The sequence below is a fragment of the Cavia porcellus genome, unplaced genomic scaffold (genome assembly GCF_034190915.1).
Source record: "Cavia porcellus strain 051 isolate PalLab524CR breed Dunkin Hartley unplaced genomic scaffold, mCavPor4.1 scaffold_25, whole genome shotgun sequence".
NCBI lineage: Eukaryota > Metazoa > Chordata > Mammalia > Rodentia > Caviidae > Cavia > Cavia porcellus.
The window spans coordinates 3,408,336-3,416,955 of NW_026947508.1; positions in this window are offsets into that span (position 1 = coordinate 3,408,336).

Genomic DNA, 8,620 nt, shown 5'->3' on the forward strand with positions numbered 1-8,620 from the left:
TGGTACCAATAAAAAGGAAAAAGACAAAAAAAAAATTTTTTTTTTGAGACAGTGTTTTGCTATATACCCCAGGCTGGCCTTGAACTCCTGGTGATGCTCCTGCACTCTGGATGCTCAGACTTCCAGAGTGCTGGGAGAGGAGCCATGTACCACCATGCTGGGCCCATGGTAACTTTAATTTCCGATTCTCTGCTCATAAAATTGATATAACCCCCACTGGATTTTCACGCTTGGCAAAATGGCCATTTAAATTTTTTACTCATTTTTCTCTTGTGCTATATGTCTTATTGTTGATTTCCTTATTTTTACTAGTGATTTGAAAATCAGTACTGATTTAAAATCTACGAGGCGAGCCGGGCGTGGTAGCTCACCCCTGTAATCCCAGCACTTGGGAGGCTGAAGCAGGAGGATCGCTGCGAGTTTTTGAGACCAGCCTGGGCTACAAAGTAAACTCAAGGCCAGCCAGAACTGTATAGTGAGACCCCGTGTCAAAAAGAATCAATGAGGCATAGTTGGAGTGCTTTATATGTCTTGGATATAATGACTTTTCAGTACTATGGATTGCAAATGTTCTTTCCCTGTCTGGCCTGGCATTTTCACTCCTTCAAAGTATCTCCTGATGAACGGAAGTTCTAAAATGTTTAATCTAAAAAAATAAAATAAAATGTTTAGTCTAGTGTATAATTTTTTTTCCTTTTTATTGGTACTGGGGATCAAACGCATGACTGCCTGCTTGCAAGGCAGGCACTTACGCCACTGAGCTAAATCCCCAGCCCCTTAGTGTATCATTTTTTAATTCAAAGTGCTTTTAAAAATTTCGAATCAACCTTCTGAGGTATAATTTACATGCAATACAAAGTACCTTTAAAGTTAGTATTGGTTTGGTTTAGTTTGGTTTTTCTTTGAGACAGGGTCTCACTGTGTAATTCAGGCTGGCCTCAAACTCAGAGCAATCCTCCTGCCTTAGTCTTCCAAATGCTGGGATCACAGGCGTGCGCCACCATGCCCGGTTTGTTTTTGTGTTTTTTGAGATAGAGTCTTGCTATCTAGGTCAGGGCGCCCTTGAACTCATGACCACCCCGCCTCAGGCTCCTAGGTGCTGTGATTACAGTACAGTCATATCTTGGTCCTCAACTGCTTTGAAACTCAATTTGGTACTCAAATTGTTTTGTTGGTTTTTTGAGACAGGGTCTTGCTATGTAGTTCAGGCTGGCCTCCAACTCACTGTGTAGCCCAGGCTGGCTTTGAACTCCTGGCCCAGCTATTTATATTTGGATGGATGAGTGGATGGATGTGGTGCTGCCGATTGACCTCACGTATCAAGCACACCAGGAGAGTGCTTGACCACTGAGCTACACCACAGCCTGGCCGAGGAAGCAGGTCTTTGCAGGTGCCCCTCCAGGGGGAATATTTTGTCCTTGCTTTCTCTCTTCCCTCTCCTCCCCTCTCCCAGCTCACCCCAGCCCTAGGCACAACAGCCCCAGCAGCCATGGACTTAAACCTCTGAAGCCATGAACCCAAATAAACCTGCCTTCCTTTTCAATTGATTGTCTCGGGCATTTTGTCACATGACAGGACGCTGACCAGCACACATATGTTCCATGCCGCCACTGCTCCACCAAGAGGAATATTTTTAGACAGTCACATTCCCTGCAGCCAGCACACCCAGCCAGCCCCGGGGGCAACACGGTTGCATTTTCTAAAGTCTGGTAAAATTGCCATTCTGTAGGATCTATCTTTCTTTTTTTAGTTTTTCTGAGACAGGCTTCACTGCCTAGTTTACACTGGCCTTCCATACAAAGCCCTCAAACAACGCTCCTCCTCCTGCCTCAGCCTCCCAAGGGCTGGGATAACAGGTGTGTGCCACCAGGCCTGGCTCCTGCCTGGCTTCTTTTACCCATGTAGTGCTTACCATGCCCATCCCTGTTCCTGTACCCACCGTCCATTTACCAACTGAGTAGATTCTATGATGTGCATGGTCCACAGCTGTCAGAAGGCCAGTGATTACTTCCAGTGGGGGCTGCCTACTGCCTACTGGCTTCGGGATCAAGTCTTTGGGGAGCTGCGTGCTTTTGTTTCTCTCTGGTAAACAATCTAATTAATTATTCTTTTTTTTTTTTTTTTGGTCTTTTTCGTTTTTATCGGTACCAGGAATCAAACTCACAACCACACACTTGCAAGGCACGTGTTTATGCCGCTGAGCTAAATCCCCAGCTCCCTGGTAAACAATCTAAAGTATGATGGCTAGGTAATAGAGTGGGGTATGTTTGATTTTATAAACTCTCCTCGCTGTTTGCAAAGTGACTATGCCTTCTGTGTTCCTACGAGCAGTAAAGGAGGTTCAGCTGCTCACAGCATGGCCAGCAGTGGAGTCTCCTGTGCTATAATCTCTGTGATCCTAGTGGGTGTGTAGCAGCATCACGTTATGGTTCTAATCTGAATTTTTTTGAGGTACAAGGGAGTACTGAGCTACGCCCCAGCCCTGCTCTGTTGTTTTTTAAGAGTAGCCATCACTGAGTTCCTCAGTCCTTCCCGCCTCAGCACCCAGAGTGCTGGGAAGGCATCTGTCCCCAGCTGGCTTTAATTTCATTTCCTGTAGATTTATTGAGCTTTGGGTACCAGCCACTTTCCCTTTCCTGAGAGAGAACCCTGACACCCACAGTTTAAAGGTTAGAGGTTTATTTGGCTCATGGTTCCAGGGTTCAGCCCACAGCCGGCTCCCCAGGGGAAGGGTACGGAGGAGCAGGGTGCTCAGGTCACAGTGGTGAGGACGCACAGCAGGGGAACAGTGCCAGGGCGGAAGCGGCCAGGGACTGGACAGGGTATCCAAGGCCACAGCTCCATGACCTCCAGACACCCAGGAGTGCACCCCACCAGCCCCCCGAATGGCTCCCAGGCCACTCAAGGTGACACCACCAAGATTAACCTCCACACTCATACTGTGGCTCCGAAGCTGTCCGTCCACCCTGGTGGCCCCTCCGGGAGCTCCTGAGGTCTCGTCTATGCGCTGCTGTCGGCGTAGGCCCAGTGAAAGTTACCCAGGTCAAGTTTGTCAGTGGTGCTGTTCTTCTGCACCTTTGCTGAGTTCTGTCCTTCCGGGCATCAGTTCCTCCGGGGGCTGACACAGTGTCACTGTGAATATGACAACTTCCTTTAGTTGTCAGTATTTCTTATGTGTTGAAGCCCTGCACTAAATCCCTGCATGCTTAGAACTGTTTTTGTCTTCTTGATGAAATGATTTTGGGGGGGAAGTGCTTTGATACATGGTCTCACTGTATAGTTCAGGCTGGTCTTGAAGTCATTATGTATCTCCAGAAGGCCTCAACTTCATAGAGATCCCCCTATCTCAACCTCCAAAGTGCTGGGATTACTGGTGTGTGCCACCATGCCAGGCTCTTGCAGTGATTTTTTTGTATCATCAAGAATGACCCACTTTATCACTAATAATAAAACATGTACTACAATCTATTTTTGTCTGATTTTTTAAACTTTTTTTCTTTTCTATTTTTCAAATAAGGTATCACTTTGTAGCCCAGGCTGGCCTTGAACCTGCAGCAATCCTCCTGCCTCAGCCTCCCAGTGCTGGAATTACAGGCCTGCATCACCAAGTTCAGGCTTATTTGATGTTAGTGTAGCTACAACAGCTTTATCTTTTTCACTACTATGATTTGAAACTGGGTGTGGTGGCACAGTTCTGTAATTCCAGCACTTGGAAGGCTGAGGCAGGCCGATTGTTGTAAGTTTGAGACCGGCCTCAGCTACAAAGTGAGCCCAAGGCCAGCCTGGATGGTATAATGAGACCCTGTCTCAAAAAGACAAAAATAATAATAGGGTTTGTCCCACTGACATTGCCAGCCTGTGATTGGTTGATTGGTTGATTGGTTGTTTTGTTTTCTTTTGTTTTTTGTGGTAGCAGGGATCGATCTCAGGACCTCACACTTGCCAGGCAGGCACTTATGCCACTGAGCTAAATCCCCAGCCCATGATTGAGTATTTTTAGATAGTATCTCATTACATACTTCAATCTGGCCTTGAACTCACCACATAGCCAAGGGTAATTTTGAACTCACAGTGTTCCTCCTGCTTCAGCCTCTTGAATGCTGGGATTACAGTGTGTCCATCACACCTAGTTATTTTTTATTTTGAGGTAGGGTCTCCCTATGTTCCTAAATTTCCCAGGCTGGCTCACTCTTGCAGTCCTCTCAACTTAGGCTCCCAGAGTGCTAGCATTCCAGGTGTGAGCCCTGTAGTTTCTGTGTGTTTGAGTCAGGAACTTGTCTCTTGCCCAGGCTGGCATCAAGCTCCTGTGTTCCGGTGATCGCGCTGCCTCAGCCTCCCGAGTGCTGGGATCATGGGAACACTGTCTCTACATTTGGGCATCCTGGCTACCCCATCCTGTGCCAGCAGTCCCCAGCATGCCCTGCAGTCCCTACCAGGCGCCCATGAGATGAGTGTTAGTTTATAATTACACTCAAATGTTTCCTCTCTCTCATTCTCTACAAATGCACCATGGTTTTGCAACAACTACACACCCCCTGTAATAATGCTGAACAATGAAACCGTAATGTCTGGAAGATCGGGATAACAGGAGACGCTGTGACCCCACATCTCTCAGGTGGCCAATGGGAGGTGACGCTCAACCCTGCATAGGCCATGGAGCCATGTAAATTGCAAGGGAGGGCCAGGCATGGTGGGGCACGCCTGTAATACCAGCACTTGGGAGGCTGAGACAGGAGGATTGCCATGAGCTTGCGGCTGGCCTGTGCTACACAGCGAGACTCTGCCTCAACCCCTCTGACACACACACATGAAAAAGAACATTCAAGAGAGGAGCAGCTCAGAGGCAGAGCGCTTGCTTAGCATGCACAAGGTTCTGAGGTTTGATTTCAGATCCATAAAACAATTTAAAAATGTGGATCAATGAAGGTTAACGTGACTAAGAAACCAGCATTCGTGTGGCCCCAGTGCAGAATCTGAGAAAAAACCTGAAAATTTCTGAAAAGATTATTAGAGTCTTAAAGTGCCATTTTCTCTCCCAACTCTGTCTACATGAGATCAGATTTTCTACAGTTATTTATTTTTTTATTTTTTCCTTTTTGCCCTGCCGGGGAATTGAACCCAGGACCTCAGATCCCAAGGGGGAGTGCTGTGCTGTGGACCTGCAGCCCTGTCCCCGCTTCCTTCTTTACTTTAACCAAAGCAACCCATCAGGACCCACCAAACACACAGCGGCATGGACCCCAGCCTTCTCTGTTAACCCAGTCAGGACACTCATAAGACACCCTCACCCTTTGCTTCAATATTGTTTTGTTTTGTATAATATATTGTAATTATTTTTTAAAATTGAAAATACGCAGCCAGGAGTGGTGATGCTTGCTGGAATCCCAGCACTCTGAGAGGCTGAGGCAGGATGATTGCAGATTTGAACCAGTCGGGGAGCTTGGTAACTGCAAAACCCTGTTTCAAAATTCAAAGACTGTGAAAAGGGATTGAAAATGTAGCTCATTGGGAAGACCCATAGCACAAAACAAGGGGAAAATATTTATGCTAACATAATTATTGTGGTTTTAATAAATTAAGATTTTAAACTTTATGCTTCAGTTGCTAGTAGTAAATAGAATCAACCCCTATACATTTGATTAGAAAGTGCTTTTTCAGGGGGGTGGTTGTAGCTCAAGGGTGAATGCTTGCCTGTCATCCATGGGGCCCTGGGTTTGCTTCCCAGCACCATAAATAAGTAACTAAAACAAAGAGGAGAAAAAGGTTTCCAGCCACTGTGGACGGGTGTGGTATGTCCAGCAATTGGCATCTGTGCACAGAACACACTGTCACAAACTCGATGGCTGAAGGCCCTGGAAATGCAGTCTCTGAGGGCAACAAACCTGCAGTCAAGGTGTCTGCAGAACTGAACTCAGCCAAAGACGCCTCCTGACGTCCTTCTGCGTCTGGTGGCCCCAGGCCTCGTCAGTCTGCTGGGCCTCGCTCCAATCTCTGCCCTACAAGTCTCTTTCCCTCTGTGTCACTCTGGTCGTCTCCTTAGAACACCAGGCCTTGGATTTAGGGCTCACACTAAAGCAATATAATTTCACCTTCACTTAATGACATATACCAGGAGCCAGGCCTGGTACCGCATGCTCGTAATCCCAGCGCTCCGAAGGCTGAGACAGGAGGATCGCTGCAAGTTTGAGACCAGGCTGGGTTACATGGTGAGCTCAAGGCCAGCCTGAAGTACCTAGCAAGACCCGTCTTAAACCCCAGCCTTCAGGGGCTGGAGATTTAGCTCAGAAGCATAAGTGCCTGCCTTGCAAGCAGGCAGTCGTGAGAGGTAGCAGGTGGAGGAAACAATAGAAGGCATTGGGCAAGAACTGAGAAGCCAGACAGACAGCAAGGACAGCTGTCAAAACACGAAGAGGTCACAAATAAAGGTCGCCTGCTCCGCTTGTCGCGGATTTAGCAGGTAGAGCCCAGGCTCTCGTGTACCAGCAGCAAAGAATTGCACAAGGGGGGCGCAGCTCCGGGGATGGGAGATTCTGGGAAGCTGTGCTCAGGGCGAATTCCAGCGGACAAAAGATAGGGCGGGAACAGAGAAGCGGGCAGCGGGGCAGGCAGGCCAAAGGCCCGCTCAGCAGCCCCTGCAGGAAGGAGGCTTTCGGAACGGAACGGTCTGCACGCAGCTCAGGCGCCCCACCCTGAGTCACTGGACATGACTGGCAGAACACCTGAGGGGTGCTGAGTCATCTCGGGGGGCTCTGCACGCAGCAGAATCCCCTGAGACCTACGCACACCCATTCATAGTACATATTCACGAACCATAATACTCATATCTTTTTTTTTTTTTTTTTTTTTGTCTTTTTCCTTTTTATCGGTACCAGGGATCGAACTCACGACTGCCTGCTTGTAAGGCAGGTACTTATGCCGCTGAGCTAAATCCCCAGCCCCTCACAAACCATAATAAGCCTGGAGCAGGTGAAGGGGCCTGACTGCGGACAAGGAGAGCAGCATGTGCTTGCCCCATGGAGAGCACCAGAGTCCCTGGTTGTTTTTTGTTGTGGATACCAGGGATCGAACTCATGACCTCACGCTTGCCAGGCAGGTGTTTATGTCGCTGAGCTAAATCCCCAGCCCCAGCCACTCGGTTTTTGTTCTGTGATTCTCTACCACTATGAGCACGATAGAAGGAGTGGATTTAAAGTCCTGTTTAAAATTAAAAGGTGAACCATCCCAGCCCTCGGGAGGCTGAGGCAGGAGGATCACTGGGAGTTCGAGGCCAGCCTGGGCTGCATAGTGAGTTCAAAGCCAGCCTGGGCTGCATACCAAAGCTCTGTCTCAAACAAAACAAAAGTAAACTAATAAGCAAGCACAAGGAATGGCTTCTAACTGCACCAACCCTGTCCTCCCAGCGCCCCCAGGCACACAAAGCCAAAATACCTGATCCAGTCTCGTTTGCACGGCAGATTTTGTTTGTTTGTTCACTTGTTTTTTGAGACAGGATTTTGCTGTGTAGCCCAGACTGGCCTTGAACTGACACAGTTCTGTGCCTCAGCCTCCTAAGTGCTGGAATGACAGGTGTGCACCTCCGCACAGTCTGCACGGCGGTTTTGATTCCCTGCTGCCCCCCCCAAAAAAACCTTGATCAAAAATTCCCCTTCCTGGCAAGGGGACCAGGTCAGGCCAGGACTCCTGTCCACTTGGCTATAGATCCTCCCATAATCCCGGGACTCAGACTCCCCGCTGGCCCCTCTCTGGTCTTCTGTCCCCCTTACTGCCCGCCCCCTGTGGCATGCACTTTCACTTTTAATAAATCTTTGCTTTCTTTTTTGTTTTCTGTCTTTTCGAGACAGGGTTTCACTATGCAGTCCAGGCTGGCCTTGAACTGGCACAATCCTCCTACCTCAGCCTCCTCAGTGCTGGGATGACGGGTGTGTGCCTCCTCACCCAGTTTGCATTGGAGTTTTGACCCCCCACACCCCTCAAAAAACACCCCTTGTATCAGAACAAGAAGCCAAGCCCTGCCTGTGAGGCAGCAGCCTACAAGGACCATTGTGGGGAGAATCAGACACCAGCCCCTTCCAGCGTGCAGGCTGGGAGACAAGAAGAACAAATAAAGATGCCCCTGTCCTGTCCTCCCCCGTGCCCCCATAGTGACCGGCTGAGTTGGAGAAACGCAGGCTGGGATGATAGCTACTGCGGTAAAAATACAGTGTAGCCTGTGGTGTTAGTGTGTCACTGACTCTGCAGGCCTAAGCCTGTGGTCTGATCATCTATTTGGAGGATAACAGTACTCCACACGGCATCTAGGAGGCTCTCCTTCTGAAGGTGGTAGCCATTGTTGATTACCTATTATTTTGTTTTAAATATTGTATCATTGGCTTTTATTTTGTCTTGTTTGATTCTATTATATCTGAGGGTACGGGCAGCTATTTTGAAGACAACAAGAAGCGCTCTCGTGACCATGGTTGATTTCCTGGTCCCTTGTTTTGAAGTCCTGTGTCACTCACACTGTTTTCTTTTTGATGGGCTTTAGTGTTTTATTTTGCTAGGTTTGGTCAGGGATTTAGATCAGTGGTGTAAGCGCCTGCCTGGCAAGTTCGAGGTCATGAGTTTTGAACCCTGGTTCTAA